At 30.4% G+C, this 8,500-nt stretch overlaps 1 pseudogene across 1 annotated transcript; it reads left to right on the forward strand.

Annotated features, from left to right (window-relative positions):
- The first annotated feature begins 324 nt into the window (after positions 1-324).
- On the forward strand, positions 325-1,207 carry LOC105967291 (dirigent protein 22 pseudogene; annotated as a pseudogene). The gene has a single exon (XR_016029939.1). The product of XR_016029939.1 is annotated as a dirigent protein 22 pseudogene (transcript).
- The last annotated feature ends 7,293 nt before the right edge of the window (positions 1,208-8,500 follow it).

Consider the following 8,500-nt stretch of genomic DNA (forward strand, 5'->3'; position numbering starts at 1 on the left):
TTTATTATATTCTAGGGGTGTAAGTGTAATTTACACTAATCAATATTGTTATTTTAATCCCGGTCTGATTAGACAGCATAATCGAGAGTCGTTACACCTAAAATTATAAACTCACAGCGTGATCACACTTGCAAGTGGATTGGTCTTTGTTTTCGCACACACTTACACACACACACACACACATATATATATATATATATATATATATATATATATATATATATATATATATATATATATATATATATATATATATATATATATATTGTTTTTTTTTTAATATATTTTTTTATATACTAATTATATATGTATGTATAATGATGTACTATATATTGGCTCTCTACGCCTATTTTGGTGTACATTTAAAATTGGATGATCTAGAGAGAGAAAGCTAGAGAGAGAAAATTAAAAATCAAAAAATGGGAAAGCTTAGCAAACTGGATTCATTCATGAAAGCAGTAAGAGGATCCTACCACAGCAGCGGCGGCGGCCACCACCAGATCCAAACCGCCGCCGCCCCGAAATCCGAAGAGGAGAAGTTCAAAGCGCTCCTCCAATCGAAGGAGAAGGCGGTGAAGCTCCACTTCTACATCCAGGACGCCCTCGGCGGCCCCAACGCCACCGTCTCGGAGGTGGCGCGTTCCGATATGACGGCGGCCTCCGCCGTCTCCTTCGGCCAGGTTAGGGTTCTCGACGATCTGATCACGGCGGAGCCCGATCGGAACTCGGCGAAATTAGGTCGCGCTCAGGGGATGATCACCTTCACCGGCCTCGACGAGGCGGCGCTCACCATGAATCTGAACTTTTACTTCACCGCCGGCGAGTACAGCGGCAGCAGCCTCTGTATTATTGGGAGGAATCCGATCAACAGCACCAACCGGGAGCTGCCGGTCGTCGGCGGAACTGGCCGGTTCCGGCTGGCGCGTGGGTACTCGATCTCCAACACTTATTCTTACGATGCGGTGGCGAATTACGGCGTTCTGGAGTACACTGTCTACGTGGCATATTACGAGGATGAAGATATTAATAATCAAATTAATTCCTCTAAGTGAATTTTTTTTTTCTTTTTAAAAAAAATAATATTTTGTTGTATAATTTTTTTTGGGATGTAAAATTATTAAAATTCCAATTACTTTTTTTTTCTTGTTATTTGTTTAAATTTTTAATGTTTGTAAGACACCATAATTTTTTTTTCTTCACACCCCTACTTATTGAATTAATACCACAATGCGCGTTGATCACTTCTAAAATCAAAATGCATTAATGTAAAAAGTTAACGAACTACAAAACGTCGAGAATATAAATCGAATACAGTCGAACACAAATTAACAAATTAATTCGTATCTAAATTTATCAATAAGAAAGAAATCTACAAAAATATAATTTGACAATGTTCTGAATATTGTTACAACCAACTCCTAGACTGCAATCGAATCAATGCACAATTGATTGTTCACATTATTTTTAATTGTATAATAGATTCCCATTAAAATGATTAAACGACAACGTTTAGTGATGTTTGTAATTGCGCAGTTGAATTCAATTTTGTCGTCTACTAAGAGTTGGTATTCAATTACGTTTGAAAATAGTTAATTTTTCTTTGATTCAAATGTCATGACCTAATTCATCAAAAAAAAAAATGTCATGACCTTAGTCATGATTCATTCTAGTGTTCCTTTTTGATTAATTTAAAGAAGAAGCTAACAAGTCTTTGTTATATTATATTTTCCCATTATATTATTTTACGACAACAAATAATATATATATATATATATATATATATATATATATATATATATATATATATATATATATATATATGGAGCTATTGACATAGACCCCCTTGTTATTCTGAAAGTGCAAAAAACCCCTTCTAATAAAAATAATTAGCATATAACCCCATATGTCGTGTTTTATTTTGATACCACCCCTTATATCAAATTTAGTTGTTGACTTAGATGAAAAGGACAAAATTACCCTTCTATTTTTAATAATATTTCAATTTAGAAAACAAATATAAAATATAAATAAACCAGAAAAAAATGTTATCTCCGAATCAGAAAAAAAAATTAATACTATTTTTAGTTTAAAGGATATTAAGGTCTTTTATTGGAAAAAATACACTTCCAGTCTACAGATTCGGAAAATGGAATAAGTTTGACTTTTAAAATTTAGCGGTTATTGCATTCAAGTACCTCATATGTTTAATAATCCACTTTGCACCGTTGGAATGTAGCATTTTGGTAGTTTGCACCTTTAGAAAAAATTAATAGTACTTTGCATTCTCGAAACATAATAAATTATTCACAGTTTACCCTAAATTGAACTCTTATAACTTAATTAGACAATTTCATTTTTTGTTGATTTCTTTTGGGGTGCAAATTAACTAATTAAATTGTCATTTCCTTCCATCTTTTAACCTAATTTCGAATGTACAAAGTGCCACAAAAAATATTGAGTTGCTTATAAACTATATTTTTTGACAAAAGAAAAAATATAAGTCTTTCTCAATAAATTTTCGATTGGTGGATCTTTTGTGAATATATATATATATATATGGTACAACTTTGTAAGAAAATAATATTTTCAAATAACTAGATAATAAAGTAGCACTGGATTTTTTTTCGTTGGTAAAATATGTTTTTGTGATAAGAAAATATAATTTTTATATGATGATTAAATGCACTTTGCTTGAAGGATTGATTCATATAAAATTGATTTTATTGTATAAAGGACTAAAAACTATATTTTTGAAATTATAATATATGTTCAACTATTTTTTTCATATTATTTATTTTAATAATAATAAAATAATGAAATAAATTATATTTATAAAATTAAAAAACAAATTTTTAATAGAATTTGGTATAATTAAATTTGTTTTCGATTAAAAATTTTAAATAAAGAATAAATAATATTTTTGAATAAAATATAATGTAATAATTCCTAGAAAACCTCCTATAGTATTTTTTTGTCATTTCACATTTTTAGTAGATTTATCGAACTTAGTTTTATTAGGACGAAATTGTAAGAAATAAGATGATATTGAGGCTAAATAAACAATATTGGTAAAAAGAAGGGATTGATGTTCATTTTCACGTTTCTTGCACGTGACTTTTCCGTCCAAATCTAATAGCAATTTCAAAAGGTAGACGAAAATTGTAAAATAACAGGTTATTTTAGGACCAATTTTGTACCATAAAAAAATTATGGACCAAAATTGAAAAGGATGTATAATATAAGGACCAAACTGTGATTATGCCTTTTTTGAGTACACATCTCTCTATAAAACAAAAATAAATTATTTATTAAAATAAAAAAATGCTAAGAAAAAACAATGAAATATAGCAATTTCTATTTTAAAATGAAAATATGAAAACGTGAACAATTGTAACTAATTGGTTTACTTTTTTCCCAATTTCCCTCCTGGTAGATGATGATATAATAATCTAATTTGAACAATTCTGGCTGCTCATGAAATTGACCAAAGTCAAGATGTGAATATCAAGAAAAACTAAATCTGCAAATAGATATTAAATTATTTTATTTTAACTAATTCCTGATTGTCGATTATGTGTAGTGGTGGTGCATTACATTATATTATTAAGTTGTTGGTGTGCTATCAAACAATAATTTAAAAATGGAATATTTATGTGTTATTTCAATTTAACAATTAGGTTGATTTAATTTCTTTTAATTTAGTCATTCGGTTGACTTTGCCATCTACCACACATGCAGACATAATTCATAAACAAAGACTGCAATCTTATCCACATCATCTTGTTTAATTAAATAAATATTAAAGATGTATGAGCCAAAAAATTAACTCATAAAAAATATAAATAAATTCACTAAAATATATATGTAAATGATTTATCATAATTATTTTATGTGTATCTATATTCAAGTCATGTCAACAAAATAGATCTAAATGATTATTTATATATTAATATAAATAAATTTGTTGTATAATTATGAAGTTATATTATATTCTTATAAATTAAAATTTTCTTTTTTGTAAATATCATTTATAAATTTTATATTATTTATTTAATATTTTATAATTTATCAAAAATAATTAACAATGGAATATTCCATCTAATCTTGAAGAGATTCCACTAAAATGAGCAAATTTATACATTAAAGTGAGATGAATTGTAACGTTGAGGGACGAAAATGAAACAACAGAGCACGAGGGACTAAAACGGGACTAAATAATAAGATAAAGGACTACTAGTGAGATTTGGTAAAAAAAAAATGATTAAACAATTCCGAAATTGGTTTACTTGTCAGCTCGAGCAGCTGAAAGCCGTTGTTTCAGAAGCCGGTATTCAGCTCGAAGGAAAGCTTGCGTTTTCTTGCTCTCTTGAAGCTCGTTTTGCAGCTCGGCTGCGCTCTCTCGGCTGAGCCGAAACAGGACAAAATTGCAAGAAAAGCCAAAATTCTGAGGTTAATTTCGACAAAATAGGTGAAAATTACTAGGAGGACAAAATTAATTTATGTACATTTAATGGGGGGACTATTTGATAATATCTAAATCCCGAAGGGCTACATTGATATATATTTTTTAACAAAATATATTCTGAAAATAAAGGGACTGTTTGGAATGGTTCCCTTGCCAATGAAATTAAAAAAGAAATTGTAAATATAATTTAATTTGTTGGGAGAACAATTATTACTAATTAATTTTTTTTTTGAAAAAGAATTATTACTAATTAATTAATAGACCATTATAAAAGAATTAGCACCAATCCATAATTTAATTACAACCTCTTGGGGCAATTTGCTATAGGTCCTCCTATAGTAGATTTTATGTCTATAAATCCAACTAATAAATCCCTATTTTAATTAAATTTATTGCACTTATTGTATCTAAAATACCCCTTACAATATATGGAATAAAATCCCAAAATAATAGACAACTTAATACTTCATTTTTATCCCAAAAGATCCGTATCAACCCCTCTCTAAAATCTCAAGAATCCTGAAATTAAAATTCATCGGCAAAAATTAAAAAAGCCAAAAGCCAAAAATTAAAAAATTAAAAAACCTAGCCAAAAGTTGCATCGTGTATGCATAGCAAGGGCCTTCGGGTTGTTTTGAAATCTTCAACTTTCGTTTGCTGTTTGTGATGTGGTAATTGGTTGCTCGTTATTCGTTTGCTATTTTGGAGACACCGCTTGCTATTTTGGGATTTTTTTCGTTCTAGCTTTGTTTAGTGTTTGCGATTTTCACTCCTCCCGCAAATAATGGTTTGGACACGTACGAGTCTCGGTAAGCAACAAATGTTATGGATATCTATATAATATATAAAAGTTGAATTCCATAGCTAATTGATTGACATTTGGCAATTTCAATTGATGACATGTCATCAATTTCATCCCAAGTGGCGAATTGATTGGTGGAAATAAATCATCAAAAAACATGTCATCATTTTCCAAAACTAGAGATAATTAAATATATTTAATTATTTTATTAATATATTTATATCCTACCATTTATAAAATGCTCTAAATATATCAACTTTCTTGGAAACCCTAAATAAATTTATTTTTGAATTTTATTTTATAATTAATTTAATTTGAATTTAGTTAAATTCGATTTAAAATATTCCCTTATTATAATTGCATGAGTGGCGTTACGAATTTTTTTAATTTTAATTCATAAAATTGGATTTATATTAAAAAAAATATTGCACAATAAATTATTTGATATTATACATTTTACATGAGCATGACTAGAGAATATGTATTTTTTTAACTAATTTAATATTATATATTAATATTATCTGTAAAAAAGAAAGATACATGTTTGAATTTACTATCTTGCGAAAATTGACACTATTTGTTATGCCATGTGTAGAGTAATGTACTCCCAATTATTTACCATATTGAAAATTATACTACATGAGTTTCACGTTATTATTTAAATAATTATTTTTTCTTCACTGAATCCAGTGACAATAAATTTTACGATTGATTTAACTTTTAAAATTATATAATAATTAAAATACAAATTTTATCATGATTATACTAATAAACTGAATAACCTAAGTTAAGTTTAATCAAATCATAAAAAAAACGAATTGATTTTAAATATTTCAAAACATAACAATTCTAAATCATTGGAATTAAATTCGTTTATCCACTTTATTTAGTGGCTAACATTAAAAATATCAATTGTTTTGTTTAAAATGTATAATGATCGTATATACTATATATTGTATTCCATTAATAAGTATTTCATTATAGCTCTAATAAATATAATTAAGTAAATTTCTACAGCAACTCCAACCCAAAAGTATCAAAATTGAGTTTGTAAATATTTATGTGCTATTTAATATTTTATGTTGATATTTATCTAAATGTATTTGCTCCAACCGTAGGTATTAAATAGTTGTTAATTAAATATATCTAATTGGCACATGTTATTTTCTAAATGGACACTGAGGTGATTAAATTCATAACTCATGTTTGATATTTTATTCTACATGATTGCATAATGTATTTTTACATTATGAAAGATGAAAGATCAAAATACCTCATTTCATAACTCTATTAGAATTAAAAATTACTATTTTGGAGTATAAAAATGGTGGTTAAATATTTTAATAGCTCATTTACTAATCCCACTCGAAGTGCTCTTGCCGTAAATAGTTTATATTAATAATTCCCCTAATGTTTGTTTCCGTCTTAAAACGACCCCCTTATGGTATGATTACGTGGAATATTCCAATAATGCTTATTATACCCTGCACACACGACATTTCTTGATGGTATTTTTTAAAGACAAAAATTACCCTCAGGTGAACTTTACACGAAATCTTTATTCTTCTTAAATAACACTTTCACAAATTTTTATTATTACCATGACCACCCCGAGGGTAATTTTTTAGTTTAAAAAGTACGATAAAAGAAATGTCACATTAGGGTAGACTCCATACTTTTTGGGACATTGCATGGAATAAAAAAGATTCCGTAAAAAATGTTAGAGTAGGTGACCAACAAGCCAACCTGTGGCTGTGGTCTTTCGTATTTATTATTGTAATAAACGAACCTTTATTCGTATTAATGATAAAACACATTGGCATTCTATATCTTTGTCCCTTTGTCACAAGCATAGATATAGTCCTTACAGTTATTACAAGTACTAGTAATTGATCGTTAGGATCGTGAGATATTTACTTAAGTATTATGACTGTTAAACGTGTTCCTAGTCGAAGGGTTACGCCACTAATGAGGATATCGGCCTTTCCCATTAAGACTAGCACTTAGTGTATGTGTACTGCATCTCATCAGTAAACGGTATTGTGATATCGGCATGCATAAGTGGGTGCTCGTAAGTTGACGAGTTCACTGAACTCCCTCACCCTAGAAATCTCTAAGTGGTTCCCAATAATCGAGTAGAGATATCTATGGTATAGTTGTACACCATTAGTCCTTATGACCTAGACATCACCGTGACTTCACTAGAGGACCAGCTGTATCGTGACCTGTCCCTGAGTTCCACCGAGGACCATCCCAAGGGCCAGTGTTCGTGCAGTCCGAAATCTAGTGGGAGGTCTGTGCATTGTAGTCGGGGATTCGATCGCTAGAATAGTCTTGGATGTCCTGTGTGTTCTGAAAGTTTGTAATCATTCTAAGTCTCTGGCCAGAGCTGACTAAGTGATGATTAGAGAATTCGATTCTTTAAGTCATGCACGTAAGGATTACAACACTTAGAACGATCGCACCGTTATTGAACATATAAAGAGGTCTCGATGAACCAATGCCTCTAGTTCGATCGGGACATGTGAATCGAAGGGACCGTACTGTACGTTAACTATATCTGAAGGTTCTTGCAGGCACTTCATTTGTATCTAGGGAATCATGACGCGTAGTTGCTAGACGCCAATCTTGATTCGTTGGGTGATTAAGGTGAAACGAGCTTCATCTTAATCGTAACTCGAAGGGGACGAGTTTTGACCACAAAGGGTTGTGGGCCCACGGCTAGCTTACACCTGAACCATCGAGGGTCACACTGCTCGTGCACATGAGATCTTTGAATAAACGGTCAGAGATAAAATAGTTTGTCTTTGCATAATTGGAAGTCAATATGATTGAGTCCAACATTCGTAATTTGGAATTATGAATGAGAATAAGAAAAGGAAAGGAATAAGCGAACGTGTTAGTGAACTTTCTAAATCGGGAAGTTTCCAAATTTAGAAAGTCCACTGAACTAGGGTTTCCACTTTTGGAAAGTTGGAAAATAAGAGATGGCACTCCTAATGACGAGAAAATTATAATGACTCGGAAATTGTAATCGTTACAATTTTTCGATCATTGAATTGAGAGATACGAGCGATTAAAGAAACTAACGAGCTTAAGCTGTTGGGCCCAGTCCAACTTAAGCCCGCTAGGGTTTCATGCAAGGGACTATAAATACATGATTTATAACCCTAGCACAAACAACACAAACCCTAACCCTAAGCGGCCGATCTCTCTCTCGCTCGCCCCTCTCC

Source organism: Erythranthe guttata, chromosome 14 (assembly GCF_056151865.1).
Source record: "Erythranthe guttata isolate IM_541 chromosome 14, IM_541, whole genome shotgun sequence".
Classification (NCBI taxonomy): domain Eukaryota; kingdom Viridiplantae; phylum Streptophyta; class Magnoliopsida; order Lamiales; family Phrymaceae; genus Erythranthe; species Erythranthe guttata.